A 20632-nucleotide genomic window follows, 5' to 3' on the forward strand; every position below is an offset into this window, starting at 1 on the left:
TAAACTGAGAGGACCAAATATTAGGAATAAGAATAATACATTATTTTACTCTTAATTATCTGCTATTCCCGTGGTACTATCCTTATTTTTTTAATGATGATCCTAATACATACTCCTAAAATGCACGTAAGTGAGCTGTTAGAGGCACTCTTGCTATCTTTTGCCCGCTGTATGGTTTTGTTTCATCGTTCCTTGCAGATTAAAGTGAGACAATCCATCCTTTTTCTTTTCAGATCATAATTATTTTTCCTCATGACATTTCTTCATAGGACTTGGTTTACACAGGAAAATTTTGGCCTCGCTGCTCTATCTGGACTACTTCTTATTCTACATTCATTCCACCATAGCTGTGCTGGGAAAACTTCTACTTTATATGCACTTATACCAGAAAATTCTGTTGCCAGTTTTTCTGGTACTGCTTGAGAAACAGGTTTCTTTCTTTTGCTTACCTAAACCATACCCCTCAATATACAGATGGCTTTCATCTTGGCTTTGCTAGTAAACCTTTGAAGAGCAGACATGTCTGGGAGGTACTAGGACACAGTTTTGGAAGAGTACTAGCTCAAGGACACCATGCTCTCACTATGTTATGCAATAGCACAAAAATCCAATAAGAAAGGTGGGGTTTTTTGTTCCTTCTCATCAGTGATTCTTTTAGTCCTCTAACCATGATCACTGGTAAGCACCACAGATGTCTGCAGCTTGTCGAAGATTAAGTAATTAGTTATGTAGGGCTTCAAGTATGGGAGCAGTGAGAGTAAAAAGGGCAGTGGAAGAAAAGGGAAGATCTTCACAACCTCAACATTAAAAACACACCATAGATGGAAAAAACAGTTTCTTAAGGATTCTTGGTAAGTAATGTGACAATCTAAGTCGTAAAATTTTTAAAAGCTATTTAAAGGTCAGTGGATTCCAGTAAATTTTACATTAGTGCTTTGAGGTTTTGAAATTAATGCACTTATTGAAACATTTTATTACCCTTTTTTTTCTAGTCAATAGATAAGGTAGAATTTTGTGGTCTACTTCTTCAAGCTGCCATTATGTCAATCAAAAATACCTCTAGCGAACAAATTATTTTGGCAAGTAAATGAAATGCTTTTATGGTTAGTTTAGTGTTTTCCTAAAACCCCAGCATAGTCCAGGAAGCATTCTGCCTTCTCTCTTAACCAGACTTACTGATTGCTGCATGTCAGCCACAGGCAGTCTCTAATATTGTTTTTGCCTTGCCCTTATGATCTTACTAAGATGCATCTTAACCCACATTGGCCTAAAAACAAATGCAAGGGGCAGTGGTTACTTTTCAAATTGTTACTGCAACCATTTCCCTGGTGAAACATAAAGACATATTTAATAACGTTACATTAATAATTGCATAAAAGGGATGTTAAAAAAATAGTTTCAGGAAAGAGAATAAACCATTAATGAATTACTACATTAGTGAAGTAGTTTGGGCAATAGTTGAGATGTTTGTACTAAGTTGATAAATGCTGTGCAAGTAAATCACTTGCATATATCTTCTTTTCTAGCCATAGTTCAGAGTCCTTTAGATCTCCAAAGGTTGTAGATAATTTTTGCACCCACTCAGTCAATGACTGGCAATGCGGCACAGAGCTGCAGTCATTCATTCTGTCAGTCAGCAGCCCTTGATAATGTGCCTGTCAATATAATTCAGTGCCTGTTCAAGGAAAGTGACACTTTGAATAGTGGACACTTTTCAAAAGCATTCATACAGGGTCAGTTCCATGATAAATAAATATATTTTGTGTTTGGAACAAATAGGCAGTACACAGGAGCTGGAGTCAGAGCAGAAATACACAACCAGTCTGCAGGACACAGTAAACTGCAATGAAGAGTGAATATCATAAATGCATCTTTGGGTTTTTGATGCTGTATTAATGATGGGATAATAGATAATAAAGTCCTCAGGATCCTACTTGGCTTGACTGAGCCCTGATCCATGACCAGGGGCACTATGCTCTGGTACACTACAAATGAGATATTAGAATAATAGTATCAATAGTTCTTTAAACGCTATTAAAAAGGGTGAATGTTTTCATTGCTGAATGAAAAACACAGGCAGAACTCTTTAATTACCACTAACAGTGTGTTAAAGAAAGTATTTATATGGCATACAGTGTTTAGTTTCTAGTTTCTATTAATATAGGCTGAGAATGTGAGGAAGAAATATGTGATAGTGACAGGATTTTTAATGGTACCTCACCTTAAATGCATTTTAAAATATGTAAATCAATAAAAAAATTATTTGTAATAGCAGACTAAGAGTGCTGGTTAGCCTTACTGCTGAATGAAATGTATGCTACAAGCCCTATTACCATACATCGTGGGAGCTGTAGTTAGGATTAATCTGTCAAAAGGGATGGTTTAGTGTTGATGAATATGACATGTGACCATTAATGATGTTGATTTTATCTCCTGAGATTAGCATGATTTACTTCGGATGGATAATAATGTCATTTGCTTGATGCAGTAGATCTGTTTACGAGCTGATTAAATTGTAAGGCCTTGCTTCATTTCATGCTATTTGGTTTACAGCTTCATTACTGCAATCACAAAAGCTGTGGAAATGTCCCACATCCCATGTCACAATAAATCATTGTTTAAGATTGCAGCTATGTATTTTAGCATTTCAGTTTTGCATGGACCATGCATTCCTTAACAAATATGTGATTGGGAATACATTAACAAGATATTCTGGAACATACTGCTGCAGAAATGTAGAAAATCAGCCTGAATCTTTTAATTGAGATTAAGGAAGCACTTGAGTAATTAGCTGTAACAAATTACCTTATTATTTAGACAGTGAAGTAAACGTTTTTGTTGCAAGGATGATTATCATAAATCTGCAGAAAAGTGACAATCAAACAACCATAAAGGAAACTTGTGAGCAGACTACATTTTCAGCCTATTACCTTTTATATTTAAATAAAATTTATCAGAGACATACTCCAAAAAGAACGTATTTGTTGTTCAGGGATAGTGTATTACAAGCTATACCATCTGTAATTACTACACTGGGAAGAATATATGCATGCAAATCACAAAGGAAAAAAAGAATCTGTTAATTATAATGGCAAATGCTAATGTTGCCATAGTTAAGGCTGTGTCAACGTTTTCATTATAAACTCAGTTATAAAGGAAAGAAGGAGAGAGGGAGGGTGGTAATCAGCCATCAGAAATTGCTGTGTGCTAAAATTTTGTATACAAAAAGGCACACTCACACCATGTAAATCAGATGTATTGGGGAAACCATGCTCACAGTCTCAGTGAGAGGAGGACCAGGGCCAAGCTCTCAGCTTGGGAGCAAGGGTGACTGTTGCAGTAGTTTTTTCACATTTCACATTAAATAATATTGCTGGTTTTATTGTCCAAATTAAAAAAATGTTGCATTTGTCAGTCAAATGGGGCCTTTCAGAGCTTGTGGCTTACCACTAGATGAATTTGATAACTACAGTTGATTAAATCTTGGTTCATGTGCTCAATTTTAATGAAAGTTTTTCTATTTCTTTTGAAGAGCATGCTTAAATAATTAGCTTAAGTTGGGTGTTTTATTGTGATAGAATGGAATTTTAGTTCTTTTTATTCCCCCTATTATTTTAAATCCCCCCCAAGTTGGTTCTCAGTGGATTTCATGGAAGCATCTCAAGTTCATTTACATGTGAATTGTGCTGGGTTGTAATATGGTCAAATGTGACTGTGAACTTTATAGGAGATTTGTGAACCTTTTTCCCTTAGCAAAACTCCCCTCTCACCTCAAAGGATTTCAGCTGGCAGATGAAGAAGTGGGAACCCCAAGAGGAACTGTACTCATGTATATGTATACATATATACCTATATACAGGCCTAGAGTACCCAAGGATTTCCAAATGTGTTGCAGCAGTGGCCACAGTCAAAATTTCTTACAAATGATTCATGACTCGGCTTTTCTGATTGGCCAATGCCAGACATTTTGAAAAGCCAGACTTTTTTTTCTCATTTGCTTGTTTGTTTTTAATGGTTGATACATGAAGTGTTCTGGAAAGGGGACACTTCAGGAGAGTTCATGCTTTGGATTTGGAAAGAGGGAACAACTCTAATGCTTGCAACTCAGTTCTCTCTTGTTCTGTTTGGGGACAGATTTACTGAGCTGATTTAGTTCTCCAATACATTGTGGCTGCTGGGCATAGATCTTCCACCCCTGACTTTTAGCAGAACATGTTGACATTTGTAAAATTAATGAAAATGTTTCACATGTTGAAGTGTTGATTTTTCCAGCAACATTTCAACTAATCAAATTAAAACAGTGATAAACATTTTCTCCTGTTTTCTAAATAGCTCTAGACCTGAGTTAATTAAAACATATCCTTGAAAATAGAGGGATGCATAATTTTTTTTCACAAAAGAATAATTTAATTGCTGTGACAATAAGAAAAGGCAAAAAGAGGAAACCACGCTTTGAATCTTCATTGCTTCAGGAAAAATTTGGTAATATATTGCATCCCTGCTTAAGTTAGCTGAAATGTTTTTACTGCAGTTTCACAGTTTTGTATTTTATAACTTTGAAATTAAACAAAACAAAGGCTCCCTCTCTTGATGAGCTGCACCTTTTAAAAGCAAATTGGTTCCTAGCCGAATGAAAATGCAAGGGCAGAATTTTTCAGGGTGGACATTCTTTCCCCGCTATTCCCATCGAAACAAAAAGAAAAATGCCCTTGAAAATCCCAACTGCTGGCTTCACTAAAAATATATAGTTTTACCACCGACCTGCCAGGGATGGTTAATTTAGTGTAATTTATGCGCAGAAGAAAATCCCTTGCCAGTGCTATGAGGTGGATAGGCCGTCAGCCAGGTTGATAGTAGTTTTGTGGAAAAAGGCACCTTTCACCTGCTTAGCTGAAGTCAGCACCTTGAACTTTAGTAAGCACTGTTTATATTAACATGGGAAAAAGCACTAAGGACATGTAATTTCTTAATTCCCATACAAGCTGTCCTCAGTCTGCCCTTTACCATTCCTTAGACTCTGTGATGTTTGGGGAATCTATTTAAATAAAAATAATGAATCCTGGTTGATGCTTTGAGGTTGTTTTTCTGAAAATGGTGGCAACTGTGGAACGCATATGCGTCTACCTTACTGATAAAGCTGCTACTGTGATATGAGTGAAGAGACTATTTGATCTCTGTGACTGAAGCCTGAATAAACAATTTATACATTCTGAAAGCTGATGGCTGCTGGAAGATGATTCATCAATCTTCTCTGCAGGTACCTTCAAGTATAACAATTATTGAACTTGTACAGGAAAAAAAGTAAAAGATGGGTTTAAAATTATTCAGACAGATGCAATTAAGGAACAGAAGTTGTCTGAGCGGAAGAGAGGAAGACCTGTGCAGTATTTTGCCACTGGAGAATTGGTTTTGCTGCAGGTTTGTTCACTGTTAAAAGAAGAAACTAACCTGAAAATAATAATTTGAAAAATAAAATTTGGTCTACAGTAGAAGGATCCTGGGCAGCTTTAGGCCAAAGAATTCTCCAGACTGGTGTTGAAACTCATATAGGAGAATACATTATTTCTCTGGCTTTGGATCTTATACTTCTACATAGAATATTCTTAAAGCTAAGGCAAGGTCTGCAGATGCACTCACTGCATTTGAATATCTAAATTGTATATTCAAGGTCATCTACATAGCTGGATCTCTTGGGTACCAAGAAAACTGGTGTTTGGGAAGCCATCACTGCTAATGAGGACTTCATTGGATTGCAGAACTTCAGTGAAAACTGAGACCAGTGATGTGCTAGCATTTTTCTGTTAGAACACTAATCCTAATAGGGATAATTTCCCAAATTTGGGCCATTAGGAGAAAACACTGGATTTTCCTTCAGCAAACAATTTATGTTCATGAAAAAACTTGCTGATGTCGGCAGAGTTGTGCAGGCACGTACTGGGTGCACATTTTCTTTGAGAGATTCCTAGGATCTGGCACATCTTAAATCTGTGGCTGTTCTAGAAGGCATCCAAATGGCTGCTGAGAAGGGTCAAAGTCACAAACAAATAAAATCTACAAGGCAGTGTGTATGCACATACTTGCATTATGATGATTGTGAGCCTCAGTGTAATATTTAGTGTCTGCTCAATGGCACTTAGAGCGGTGAGTTCTCAGTAGCTTTAGAAAACCATGTGTTTTCTGAAGAAATACAGATTCCTGAAAGATATCGTTAGTTTTCAGGATGAGCAAAATCTCTGTGATGATGCAGTCTGATTTTCTTTATTACCAGGGCCACAGAATTTCATTGAGGAGCTCCTGCAGTTCGTGCAGCTGTGTTTGATTGAGCTAGCTAAAGAATATGAAGAGAAATTGGGGCAGATAATCTGTTATTTTCTCCCTTCATAGAGTTCAAAAACAGGTTTTGCAAAAAAGAAATTCTGCCTCCTTCAGTTATTGAGACTGCTGTAGTCAAGCCTTTTAATGAACAAATTTTGTAGAATTTAGGGTCTCTGAAGTGCAAAGCCACAACAGAGTGTGGCTCTTAATGTGCCATATGAGCATTATGTTGCTGGCTTTCTCTGTCAAAGCTGGCATGTATCAGAATGCAATAAAGAAAAACTACTTCATTCAAAATTAAATGGCCACATCCAATTAAAGAAAAGACTGAAGTCTGAAACCGTAAAATCCATTGAAGGTTTCTTTCTGTTTTAGAGGAAATGTACCAATTGCTAATGGAAGTGTTACGCTAAACCATTGGCTACTAGTTAACTATTATGTGTTCTAGCAGGATTTGTGGTTGGAGGGTTTTTTTGTCATTTCCCCTCCTCAGAAGATTTGGGGAAAAGAACTGAAAACTATTGAAAAGATTTCCTTAGTCTTTTATCTTTCGAATCAGTGTCATACTAACAAAAAGATGTTTTGAAGTCTTTAACCATTAATTGACTAACTGGTTTTCTTTAGACATAAAACTTGTCAAGGCCTTGATTGTTGTGAATCCATGGTGATAGATTCTGGCTGACTGCCTAAGTACAAGGTCTCTGAACACTAGGATAACACTTTCTGAAACAGTTGGGGCTTATCCCCCATAATGCCATTTAAACAAACTTAATTGACTAAAACTTTCACTTTTGTGCATTCTGGATAAGGTACTATTTGCAAGAAGAGGCCTTTTAGGAATAGACCCTAAGTGACAAAATCTGACCTCTACCTAGCCTTAGATTTCTCAATTCTTGTTTATTTACACAAAATAAGCCAATATGAACTGCCTTAAAAAATCACTATAAGCAGAAAGCCTATTATATGCCATAATTTTTCTCTAGTGAATAACCTTAGAATGAGTCCAAATTGAGACTCTATGAGCAGCATAAAATTCACACACTTCTGCAGTAAGAGTAATTGTTATCTTCAGATAAGTGGCTATATATGTCAGTCACTAGGCTTGTTCTGTATGAAATGAATAAAAAGTTTCAGACAAAGCTAAGACCTCTCTTTTTTTTTTTTTTTTTTTTTTTTTTTCCCCAGTTGTTGTTGTTGTAGTGAAACTTTACTAAAGAGATGCCCCTGGGATGATTTTCTTAAATTTTGAGTTCTGGGCATATGCAGAATTATACATCTATCTCTACGGGTTACTGATTTTCATTTTCCACTCTTCTTTCACTGGCAAAGTAACTTGGGTTTGAATGGAAGCAGTATGTCAGATTTAAATAATATACAGGAATGATTAACACTTTTTGCAGGGAACATGACAACTCTGGGATAACTGTTTTATCTCTAGGAAGACTCAAACATTACAAGGTAAAATTCTTAGCATCTCTAAGGCATTTTGAATGGCCCACATGACATGAGTTGGTGACAGTACTCTACTCCGTAGTTGTCAGGGCCCTCACAACTCAAAAACTTCACCTGTGGTCTCCCCCAACCAATGTCCACAGGCTCTGGAGCTTCCTCAGTCCCTGCCTGGGCAAGACCATGATCATGGGTCCCACTGATCCAGAGCCTGAACCATGGGCTGATGGCCTTGGCCTCATTTTATCACCACAAACTTGCTCAGAGGTCACGATCCCAGCTGCACTCACTGGATCTGATCCTGACCTGCAGATAGACTGCCAGCTTGACCATGGATCAGCCTCATCACCACAAACTTGTCTAATTGTCTGTACTCTTGGTTGACTATCAGCTGCTGTCTATGGTCCTGCCCTGCTTCCTCACTGGGACAGCCAGGATCCTGCCCTGGTGACATTGCCCTTGGTTCCCTATTCTGTCAGAGCAGCTGCCCTTGCTGCTTCCTGACAGTAGTGCAAAAGCTTTTATCTTATCAAAACAATATTGCAGGTCAGAACCAGATGCCAATCTTTACCCAATCACCTTGTGTGCTCCACAAGGTGATTTCCAGTGTTGGTGATTTTTGGGGGGATGTGGGAAGGGGGGAGTATCACTAAGAAGCCCATCCAATGAAGAGAGCTCCTGTTAACAGTGCACTTGCTTCATGAGCAGAGGACTTCTGTCTCAATTATTTTCCTAGAATAGCCACAGAGCTTGAACATAAACATCACCTTTTCTTTTAATGTATCTTTGAAAAAATACTCCAAGAAAAGAGAATTTTAGCCTGAGCAGTTCTGTTCTGAGTTAAAAATTGCATGGCTGAGTTGGGACTTGGCCTTAACAGGCTCATTTCACTACATAGTCTAGGTGCAACCTGGAATAGAGTGGAATAGGCATTTTCTTCTCTTGAACTCATACAGGTACTGCAAACCCAAGTCAAGCAGACATTATACAATCAATGTGCCAGTTGTTCCTCCTAAGAGAATGCAACTATTATTAGAGTTTATGGTTAGTACGAAAATCTTTCAGATGTAAGGGATTTTAATATATTTATTTCTCAACTGACCTTGGTTTTGCTAACCAAAACAAAAAAACCACCTACCCTCAAGTGTCAATTTTATTTAAAGACAATTTTTAATTGAAAAATGTTGTTCCAGTTTTCAATCCATGTAACATGTGTTCAGAAGTAAATTTTATCTTTAAAAGTTTTGTGTATATTTATATTGATGTATAAAATCACATCTTTGCTATGCAGAATTTTGTTTTCTTGACTTCTGCATTTAACTAGGCGCTTTGCTGTTAGAAGGCAAACACTAGTGATGTGGCAGTGGTTTGTGAAGCAGCTATAAATGTGGTATATCCACAAACAGAACATGTTTTTAAGATATCTGAAATAGTAATTCTGAGACTGTGCCAGCTTTGTTAAGTCCATTATCTCAATCAATAGCACTTGTATATGTAATATCTAAAAGGTATTATTTAATTATTATGCAGGTTTTATTTGACTGCAAAGGCACTGAGCACCTTTCAACATGAAGGTGTAGTGTCCTTAGGCCAACTCTTTAATTTATCAGGACGAGACTCTCTGACTAAGTGTGTCTTATCACTGTTTTACAGAATCAAGTCTACTGAGAGCATGCAGCACAAAGCTTAACTACACAGTTGAAGAACAGTAAAAGAAAGTGTTTTTGAGGGAAAAGTGTTGCTGCCAGTAACTCTAGGATGCTGAAATGTACAGTGATTTGTATTTTGATGTGCTGCATCCATGCAGCTGGAAATTGGATGGAGAGTCAAAATTATGACTAAGAAAATGTTCAGTACTGGCAAGGAGAAAGCATCTGCCACCACTGAAAAAAGGATGTGTAATCCTTGCAGGGCTGTGTACCCCATCTCCACAATGAGTGGTAACCTGTATGAAGGAATAATAAGGGAATGTATTGTGCTCTTGTAGCATACTGTTCATTTACTGGGGTTTTTTCCCTAATGTTATAAAATAGTTTGGACGTTATGTGAGTTTTCTGGTATAAGTTCGTGACCCTTCCTTTTTCCCCATGAACTTTCACCTTGACATATTTTAGGATTAAACCAATCTATTAATAATAAAGACATATTGAAATACCAAATACTGTAATGAAAAACATTACAAGAATCTCTTCTGCCAGTAGTAAATGACAAAGTTGAAAAGGTATGTGTTAAAGGAGCATTAATAACCAGCAACACAGTTTCACTAGTAGAGGTGGTGGAGAGTTGAGTGGTTGCATGGGAATTAGTGAGAAGCAGGAATAGATGTCTGCTGCACAAGTTCATGGACTTGTTCCTCATCTGTCAGTCACTGCACGGCTGTGAGTGTGAAGCACTGCCCACAGGTACCCAGAGATGTTAAAGCAGGGCTCAGCCTCTTGAGTTAGTGGGGCAGTAGGGTAATCCTCCTGCTGCCATCAATTCTGCTCAGTCATCTCTGGCTTACCATCAGAGAGCAAAAGGGCTGTAATTTCATCCCTGTTTCCTCACTTCTCTCTTTCTCTTTTACAGTTATCAGTCTTTTGCTGAATGAGAGGTGCTGGTTCAATCTGCATTACAAGTCTTAAGGCATTTCTTGCCATAGGTCATCCAAGAAAAATGTCCCTGTTGTTTCCCCATGTGCTCTACAGTAGTTTGGGTGTTTGTCTCAGACCTACCTAAGGTACAAAGCCCCAACAAAGCAAGGAAAGAACAAGGGGTTTTTTTATCCTTGGAAAGACAGAAAAAGTCTTTCTACTACTAAGCAGCTTGCAAGGCCAAAAGTTGATACTTTTACATAATTAATATTTCTTTATGTCATCTCTGATCATTCACTTGTCCAAAAGCTGTTTCAGGCCAGTTTACTAACTCACAGACAGACTAGTAATTATTGTAGATTTAAGACACCTAAACCCAAAATACTGTCAGATGTGACTATTGCACAAGAGGATCAGACTAAAAGCCTGACACATTACTACTCTTTCAGATTAGCAAAGCCTTGGATGCAGGCTTCCCTCCATCATTCCTAAAATAATGCTAATCCCTATACCTAAGGTTTTGCAATTCTGTAGCTGGACAGCACCTATACTAAAGGGATTTTCCATTGCTGATGTCTGCTTAGCAAATTAGTTATAGGAGGGGACTCCACAGAACAAGCCATGCTTGACCTGCACAGAATCTTCAGATGTCTTGACTTTTTCCTCTTTAAAAAATTTTCAAGCTTTAAAAATTAGTAGTGGAGAAATATTAAAATTGTGTTTATATTTTACTAATGACATTATCTACATTTTTCTCTTCTGAAAAGGGAAAGACCAGTGATCCAAGACACTAAGGAACTTCTTAATTTAAGATTTAATTTAACCCACTGTGACACAGCATAGATTATGCCATAAAGATAGCACTACTGAAACTACATTTAGCAGTATAGCAGCAAGACAAAATTATACATTGGAAGTATATGAAGTGTATACACAGTTGTACTATAATTACAGCTTTGATTTTTATTTTTTTTTTAAGGTAATCAATTCAAGTATAGCTAGAAATAATAAGCTGATTTTTAAAACATTGATTTGCAGCCGTCTGGGCCCACTTTAACTTGGTGGGCTAGGGGTTATGATATAAGAAGAGTGGTGCTGAGGAAGTAGAATGTCTTCTTCCCTCATGAAGGTATTTCATATTGTGATACACCATGAACAATGATTCTGTGAGTCACATTCCAGAAAACCCTCTAATCTATAGATCAATTGGTCTAGATTCCCTAGTTCTGCCTTGGACCATTCCTTTTACATCCTAAAATTCACAGTGCTGTTAAAGACTTTTCACTGCAACTTCCATGCTGACTGAGAGGTGAGGAAGAAGGTAGGACATTCACAGTCCTTTCAACAGAGATATGAAATATATACATTTTAGAACTGCTTTGGTCTCTTTATCATGCAGGATTTGATACTGAAATTTTTAGTTCTTTCAAGCTAAAGACTAGTAATTTATTTTATCATATCTTTTGCAGTTTCTTGTACAAACTTTTGCAGACCACAGTTGTGGATGTCCCTCCTGAAATGGCACTTTCTGCTCTATTCGTGCCAGAAGGCAATTGGAACTTGTGTGATTCTCCATCCTCCTAGCACTTCATAGAGACATCTGACCAGAGACTGCTGATGCACAGGCAGCTGGAATATGTGCTGTGGGAATGAGTAAACAGAAGGGCCAGAAATCCTCACTCTAGGGAACTGTGGAACTGATACTGGAAGACTGTCAAGTCAGAATATCCTTAGAATGATAGGACATGAGTTCAAGCCACACATAAATCCAGATTTCAGAGTCTTGACCTCAGGTAAGACTCCGGATTACATGAAATTTGTAAGAAAAGTACAGGAAATCTACAGTGATCTCATGTATTTAAAACCTGTTCTCAGACAAAGTAAGACAAATTAGTTTCAACAGAAAAAAAAAATCCTGGACAGGATTACCAGAATTTTGAATGAAGAAAATTTCAAAAATCCAAGTTTAAGAAATTACTTTACTTGAAAACTCTTTCATGCTGAGGCAGGATCTGAATCTAATTTTCACAGCCCTACAAAATTATTCTACATATAGAAGCTTATCACATACATAATTACCTTATTCTAGTTTGTATTCTAGAACAAACATGTCTGCATGAGACAGTTATTCAGTAAGAATGCTGCTTTTATTCTTGAATAATTCCATGTGCAGTCAAGCCCTCAGTCAAACCATCACAACTCTGTATGTAGATGAATTGTCAGTCTGTCTCTGCTTGCACTTACACAAAATGTGTATCTCTGTTACTAAATGCAGCTGACAGATCTGAAAACGTCACGTTTGTGGAGTAGGCATAGCTCTTACAAGTTCCCACCCTTATTGGCCTACTATTTCTGTGTCCTTTGGAGGTGTTACGAACTGCATATCCTTCATATTTTGTGTTCAATGTCATTAGCAAACTAATAAATGCTATGGAGAGAAGGAAAAGTTTTTTCTTCCCTTGTTTGCCAAAAAGCAAGAGGATTTTTGCCAAAAGGAAGAGTTTTTGAGTGTGACAATGCTCCATCAACTTTATATATATGAGCCCAGGAGAAGAAAACTGAGTTGCTTTCCTTTGAGAAGGGGAAGGAAATAAATATTTGTCCTAGTTCACTAAAAAGCTCTTACGTATTAGACCTTTTAACCATAAAGACTTTATTTTCTTCATGCTTGTTTTTATCACCTATGTTTGCCTAATTTTGTCATGAGTACTGTCTCAAAGCCTTAATAAAACATTAATGTCCAAGCCCCAGAACTTCCACTGTTACTTTTCTATCATTTATCTCTGTTACTGATTTTAGCTCTGGTTACTTCTAAGAAAAGTAAAATGGCAATCTATACATTTCAAGGAAAGGATGAGATTAATGAATGTATACAACTAGGACCTGCTGCTGATGATGTCAAATATTAAGAGGTGGAACTCTTAATATGTACTTAAAATAGTTTGTTTTCTACTTTGTGTAGTTCTTGTAGCTCCACTTTAATGTTCTTCCCTAATACAGGTTTTAACAATTCAAGTATGGACTGAATGGCCTTATTAGAACCTTTTAAATGAGTAAGTGTAGCTTTTAATTCAGTAGCACCTAAAAGATGTCACTATATGGCTACTTTCTAGCCCATATGAAATTACGTGGTGCTGGCTGTTCAGGCATGTTTAATGTGAACTCGTCCCAGCTGTATTCTCAGCAGAGAGCAACTCCTGAAAAGCCCATGAAGATGGATCAGGGTTTTTTTCAGCAAACTGGAAGGAAGAGATCAGTTCTGCTATCACTTTTACAGTTTACATGCTATGGGCAGGAGTCTGGATCCTTGTTTAATGTCTTAGCAGACTGTAGGTATCAGGCATTACACAAACATTCAGTGATAACATTTTTCAGAATAAAAGCCCAAGACCAGCTGGTTTTCTTACTGAGGAGATCATTCTAGATTTCCAAAACAGGACTAGTGAATAGAGTTCTTCCTTTTTGAGATATGATTTTGTTCTTTAAATATCGTGAACCGCGAGTCACTATCACCCCCGGGGGTTCTAGAAGGTTCCCTTGTGCCTCCCCTCAGCAGCGAGGGCCCAAAGGCACGTGAGGCATCAGCCAGGGCTACTGGAGAAGGCGAGGATGTGCATGTCCCCCTCCCGGGTCACTGGTGGGAGGAAACCCAGCCTGGATGCATCCACTGCAGCCATCTCCCAGAATTTACAGCTGCCTCACAAGAATCTGCCCAATCACCAGCTCCATCCCAGAACGGGGCACTGAGTAACACTAATTGGGCAAACTGAGAGAACCTGTGAGTAGTGACTTGCTCACCTGGGGATGATCAGCCCTCGTCCCAAGCGCGCTCCACGCCCCAAGGGCAGGCAGGAATGGCACGAAGCCGGTGTTTGGCTGCCGGGGAAGATGGAAGCAGCAGCCCCGTTGTCCTTGGAGAAGGAAGGGCCCTGAGGGGCAGGTGCTGCCCGGCCCTGGCTCTCCCTGGCACCTGCGCCCTGCGGGAAGGGCCCTGCGCGGGAGCAGCAGTAGCAGCAGCATCTGCCGGGACTGCGAGCAGGTCAGTGCCTCAGCTGAACTTCCATTACTTCTTTTCTCTCTGAGGAATGTTTGCCATCACATTAACTTCTTTTGGAGATTTTTGAGGTATGTATCAGGAAAAATCCCTTTACAAATAATCATCTGCTTAAGCTTTTGTTGGTTCAAATGTTATTCCCTTTGCTATTGAAAGCAAACGTCATAAAGACCTGTTTTCCTTTAAAACAAAGGATTTGAATTTTTATATCGGAGTAGCCTTTAGGTTGTTTGTTGTTTATGTATCTTGCAATATGGTATTTCATTTTAAGGAAGAATTCTTTAGGTTTATTTTGTTCAAAAATTTAAAAGTTGATGTGTTTGACTTGAGATTCTATGGGTTCTGTTAGTAACTTGTTTTCCGCGGGAAAAAGTAAGTTCTGTCATAATGGCTTTGCACTTCAGAAGGGAATTCTGTAACTCTTTTAAGTGTAATGTGATTGTGTCTACATTGTTGTTTTGCAACTTTCTTCTGTTGTTAAATACCAAACTAGGGCTTCTTAAGTGTGAGAAGGAAAAATAGCCTTTATACTATTGTTTACCTCCTCATTGGTATTATACAGTTCTTCGCATTATAAAAATGCTATTTAATCATGGTCAACTTAATTCTATCTACCAACTCCTCCATTGTGCAAGGCTTTGGACAGCACTCGCTGGGTTACTGAGTCCTCCCCTCCCTACTGCAGCCGTCACATTGGATAATTTGTTTTTGAAGTGTGCTGTACTTTATCTTAACAACACTTGTGTGGTTTATTCCCACTATTCCCAGAGGATGGCTGTTACAGAATGTGATTGCTTTACAACATTGCTAGTGAACCATTTGCCATTGGAACTGACTTGGGATAAGGTCAAAACCAATGAGCTACCACCATATACTTTAAAAAAATTCCTGGCCAGCTAAAGTCCATTTGGACTCATGCCAAAGTTATCTTTTAATTTTTTTTTTCTCTCAGCTTTTTAGCTAAAAGTTAGATGGCAATCCTGTCCTCTCTTAGCTTTTTTTATAGTAGACTAAATAAATCAAGCTTGTTTAATCTCATTTTATAAAATAAGCTTTCCATTGCCCTCATCTACCTAGCAGGCCTCCTCTACCTGCTCTAATTCCAGTCAATTTGTCAAATGCAGGTGGCTAGAGTGAATGCAGTATTTCAGGTGAGCTCTTCCTAGACTTTTACACAATGCTATTGCTTTTCCTTGGCTCTGTTGAAAGTTGCACTAGCTGCCATACAGGGGTGATCCACAATCATTGTATTTTAGCAGTCATCCTAAATTAATATTGAGGAATTATGCCATTTATGCTTTTTTAGCACATAATACTGAGATTTGAGGTTTGTTTTTAAATCAGAGGAAGTTTAATGTGTTGTCATCTACTTTCAATAATCCTAGGCTATATCTCTTAAATATTTTTATTTATTTTCTGTGCATTGTTGCTTTCAACTTGCTATTGTAAAGTGTTGGCTATTACTGGAAACAAAATGAAAAAATATCAATGTCAGGCACTATCTTTCAATTCTTATACTAGTCTTTATTTGGTTTGTGTCAGTTTTGTTTTGTTTAAGTTTGGTAGAAAGTCCTTGTTGTCGTCTCAAATCCTAGAGTTCTGAGTTGGAGTGGAGATTAACTAGACTCCTATAGTTTGGGGCTACGCCAGATTGGATTTCATTTGCACTTCACCTGATTTTTATTCTCTAGTGTCACTCCTATCAGTTGTTTTTTTCCCTTTCACCCCATGCTCTGTATTGCCCTTCTCATTTAAATGAATGCAACATACCAATTTGAGGTTGGAACATGCCTGTATTATCTTTACTGCATTAGTTTCTTTCTTTCATTTATGTAACTGAAAAAAAATCTTCATCTATTTTAATGCCCTTTGCAAAGCCTGGGATAGCTCCTCTCTTGGCAGTCTCACCTCACCCCATGCTTGTCAGTTAAGGACCAATGAGCACACACAAGTGTTTTTCCTCATGCATTCCTTCTGTTTCTCTTTTCACACCTAATACTTCTTGGGGTGGTAGTGCATCCAGTTAGGCCTGGAGTACCTTCTCCTGGGTTTCTTTTTACTGTGTTTGGAGTGTAGATTCTTGACTATTTAAACATTCTTTATGTGAAGTATTAGTAAGACTTTGCTCCCTATTCAACCTATTAGCTCCACAGTCCAGCTGATGTAACTACACTAGTTTGCCTTCCTGAAATTTAAACATTTAGAGACCCACTTACTGAGTTTGTTCTCCCGTTTCGCTTACACCAGTTTTGTCTGACTTGGTCCAGAGCTGATTTCTACAACTGGTTAATTTCCAATACTCTCACTACTTATCAGTAATATAGATTATAATGTCTTGTTGCCTCTTATTTTTCTGATGAGGATTTGATTAAGTGTATTGTACATTGCATCCAAAAATAACTGAATGTTACTGCTATGGATAACATTTACAGTCAGTTTTATCCTTAATTTTGTGGTTATAAACAAATGCCTTTAGCCACCACTCCAGGAAAAGAGTAACTGTGTCATGCAGCACACAATGGACCCAGACTTAGGGAATACCAGACTAAGGTAATGTTTCCTGTGCTTTCCTATGCTGCAGTGAGCCCTGCTAATAGAACCACCAGAGTTAGGCTGATGTTTTTTTTTTTTTTAACAGACTTGAGCACCTGTAGTTCAGCTTCTCTGAAAATCAATTTCTGAGCCTATAAAATGGATTAGTCTCTAGCCAATCTTTAACTTGCTTTTGAGTAGGTATGCATATGTAACCCACTGTTCACTGTGCTATGCGTCCCTCTCTGTGGCTGCATCTGGCCAACAGCGGATATGAATATGCTACAGCTGCTTGCTAGGATATTTAACTAGAGGTGTAAAGGTTTGTGAGTCAGCCCTGGAGGTCCCAGGTAATAAGCAAGATGGTGATTATTACACTTCCAGGATTGTATGTACTTGCATTCCTAAGGACAGCTTGTAATGCGGGTGTGGAGGGGATAGTTTAATTCGGGGGGGGGGGGGAGAGGGGGGTGGGGGGAAGTGTTGTGGGGTTTAGAACAGATAAAAGGAAGCTTACAAAATACATCAAAAGAGACTTCACAGAAATATGCCTGTCCTCATTTTAATGTCTGCAATAAAAAAAAAAAACCTAGAAAAATGTTGCACAAATGAGTTTACCATTTAATAGCTGATGAAATGACATGGTTATGCAATAATTGTTTTCAGGATGGGGATGCACAACTCACTACATTATTCTTCTGGTACTCAGGTTAGTGTGCAAACTAGTTTGTGTATCTAAATTACTTATGCAATAATAAATGTTTATTGGTTTGGTTCATCCAAGATAATTAGCTATCAGAACAGACGTAGATATTTTCAGAGGTACTCTGCATAAACAACCAAACAAACTTGTAGAACCTTTCACAGTCCTTTATTTTCTTATGAATATGAAGGAATTTAAGGTTTGGGGTTTTTTTTAGTTAAGTTAAAAGTATTTTTCTGGGGTTTTTTTGGCAAAAGACCTGGACAAGACTCTCTTTTTCTAAATAACATACAAAAAGTAAAAATGCACACATCTCACCCATCACTGAAATGAAACCATTTCTTGAATTAAAACATGAGACGTGACTGGTCAGACAGATGTGCTGATTAAACTCCCCATGCTCGGATTATTTTGACAGGCATCAGTTCCAAGTTGACTGTGTCTGTGATACAACGGCTAAAACATGCTCTTCTCTGTATAGGTGTTCAGTGTTTTCTTTCTTACCTATTTACATGGATGTACCTTGCGTGGCCTCTTCAGATTTTGTCCTCTAAACCTTCTCATCACAGAGAGAAAACCAAAATTCCCATAGTTTGCTCCGAGGTATTCCCAAGTGCCTTCCCAAATTGTCATGAATTGTACAACTGTGTTACACAGTCTTACATTTGAAATTAGAATTTGTAAGCTTTAGGGCTTCTTTTGTCCCAGGAGAAATCCTGCCTTTCTCAGAAAACTTCTGATTTCAGGCTGACTAGAATTTCACGTTACATTGTGGATTTAGGGTGTGTGCAAGTTTTAATAGCTTAAATGTATAAATGTAAATTGACACAATCCCATTAACCAGCGAACACAATTAACCATGTGGAACACTGTTTATACAAGTTTAAGTGTCTTAGTTAGAATAAATATTTTCTCCCTTACAGAGTTAGCTTTTTTTCATAACCTGTGACCTGGTTTATACACAACTATGATGATTCACAAGTACCTTCTCTAAGAGAGATTAAACTATACTGGTATAACTATCAGTAGAGGTAGAGTTAAGCAGTATTTTTGCTTACTTTAATAGTATCTACATGCAAGAAATTGTACCATATTTGCTCAGTTACTTTAGAAATAGGTACATTAAAATAGTATTAAATGTGTTGGCTGTTCATTGAGGAGGTAAGACCTGCTGTAACACTTTCCCAGTTTATTTAACTGTAAAACAAGATTGTGGCACTATGAATAGCCAGTTTTCTCAGAGAATTTGTCAGTACCTGTTTTGTAGATACATCAACAACCATTTGTTTCTCAACCAAATTACACAGTTAAACTAGAAAAATTAGTTGCTGCATCTGGTCTAAATTCCTTTCTCAATCTTTTTATAAACCTATTGATGTATGAAGGATATCTGCTTTTGATCAAACATAACATTTTACCCTAACTCCATAAAGTCAGCCTGAAGACCATCGTTATAAATGTGATCAACTCTCTTCATAAAATGTTTGACACCTCTACTGAAATGTATTTAGCAGCTGATCCTTCTTAAATAAGTAAATAAAACTAAAACAACCCCCACACTTATTTCTACTCATCTGTTTTATCTGGAACACATTCCTTGGGCCTGTTGGTGCAATATGTATTTAAGGAAATTGTAATCTTGCAAAAGAAGAGGAATTGAAAGGGGAAGCAGGAAAAAAAAAAATCTTATGAATGTTCTCAGACTCTTGAGCTCAAGTATTTCATGATGGAAACTGGCTATAAGGCAATTGTTTTTCTCTTTAGAAGTTGAAAAAATTAACTCTAATCTTGTTGTAAAGATATGTAGGGACAAGTAAGATTTTGACTGGGTTTGTTTTGGTCTCCATCAGTGAATTTCTGTGGTAGCCTGATCTAGGCAGTGGTGAGCAGGTTAGTGGGGATGGTTATCAGTGGTTCCATACAGGGTGGGACAAAGTAACAAAAATACAGGCCAAAGAGGAGAAATATTTTCACTTACAAAGCTGGGAACTGTACAGCAAGAACCAGTTTTTCTTTGCTCTATAATCAGTGCATGCAGTGGGAAACCTTACGTTTGACTAAAGCCTTGTCAGGCAAAGCTTGCTGTCACCTAAGATGCCATGGTGGTTTCTACTTTCTTTGAAAAATTGGTGACTCAAAAGTGCCTATTCAGTTAGCTATTTATCTAATAACTTGGTGGCTACAGATTTGGATTTTTTCCAATTCCACTTGAGTAGAGTAGGAGACTCATCTCTTATAATTACCATCTAGGGTGAAAAGGACATGTTGCAAATGTTTAAAGCTTTTTCTTGTGCAAAGAGAGTGGGTAGGAACATGATTAGATCTGAGCACTGACTGGGACACCTGAGCTCTGGGCTTTGGTAAGCACCATAACCACAGCCTTAACTTCTCTTTTCCCCTGGCTCAGTGCACTTTTATGCAAAGTGAAATGCCTTCAAAGGAGAGAATGAAGATTTTTCCCACATTAGAATAGCCAGGTGACTGAGGAACCCTAATAAGAAGTGAGGATTGTGAGTTTGAAATCTCTCAGATCAGGGAATTGATGCATATTGCTCTGCCTCAAGACAAGTACTTCATGCATGGAGAAAGAATGCAGCAGATGATGGTAGTAGTTGATCTTTCCTGGTAGGGAAAAATACATCTCCACAAAGAGATTAAGGGCTGTGAATTGTACAAGAGGGGACACCTTTCTCTGCAACTGTAAGATAGATTGGTGTGCTTGAGAATCTAGGCTAATGCTTACTAACTTCAGTGAAACGAAACCATTACATTGCAGCTGCAGTTTTAGATCCTGTGGTGGCTGAAAGGGTGCTAGTAGTGGGATTACTTCCCTTTTACAGAGTGTGAGTCCTCACATCTGAGCTGTGCGTCCAAGTCCCAGCTGAACCGACCCCTCTAAAGCTGTGGCAGTGGATGAACTGCAGAGGTGGTCTTTTCCAAACAGGACGCTTTGCCGTGAAAAAGCCGAATGGCTTCTCCCGGTCGTGCCGGCAGGACGCCGAGCTG

The 20632-nt window shown here is 38.0% G+C and overlaps 1 protein-coding gene across 5 annotated transcripts in view; it reads left to right on the top strand.

Annotated features, from left to right (window-relative positions):
- The window catches only part of LRMDA (leucine rich melanocyte differentiation associated), a 748939-nt gene that overhangs the window by 71417 nt on the left and 656890 nt on the right, over positions 1–20632 (top strand). The window contains exon 1 of one of the 5 annotated variants that reach the window (XM_032116843.1): positions 14439–14462. The exons of the other annotated variants lie outside the window; for them this stretch is intronic. The gene's annotated coding sequence lies outside the window, so the exon portion shown is untranslated. Of the gene's footprint in view, positions 1–14438; positions 14463–20632 lie in introns of those variants that run through there. 5 annotated transcript variants of the gene reach the window in all.

This window comes from Corvus moneduloides, chromosome 8 (assembly GCF_009650955.1).
Source record: "Corvus moneduloides isolate bCorMon1 chromosome 8, bCorMon1.pri, whole genome shotgun sequence".
Classification (NCBI taxonomy): domain Eukaryota; kingdom Metazoa; phylum Chordata; class Aves; order Passeriformes; family Corvidae; genus Corvus; species Corvus moneduloides.